Here is a 391-nt window from a genome sequence, read left to right as displayed (position 1 = left end):
TTCGACGCTTTGCCTTAAAAAAATAAATTCAAAGCATATTTTATGGAGTGCGATTCCACAAGGCAAATTCGACGCCACGCCACACCTGAACCACTCGAAGTGCCATGAGTCGTTCTTGATGACATGTCGATCATGTTCAGGGGCGATGAGTGTTCGTTAATCCACGTGCAGAGTTGATTCCGACATGATGCGCTTGCAGTGGAGATGGCGTTGTTATTCGCACGAGCAGTGGCGGTGACGACTTGATTCATACATGCGATGGCGGTGGCGACTTGATTCATACATGCGATGGCGGTGGCGACTTGATTCATACATGCGATGGCGGTGGCGACTTGATTCATACATGCGATGGCGGTGGCGACTTGATTCATACATGCGATGGCGGTGGCGC

The sequence above is a fragment of the Penaeus monodon genome, chromosome 19 (genome assembly GCF_015228065.2).
Source record: "Penaeus monodon isolate SGIC_2016 chromosome 19, NSTDA_Pmon_1, whole genome shotgun sequence".
NCBI lineage: Eukaryota > Metazoa > Arthropoda > Malacostraca > Decapoda > Penaeidae > Penaeus > Penaeus monodon.
The sequence above is the reverse complement of the archived record's forward strand: the minus strand, read 5'-3'. Positions refer to the sequence as shown.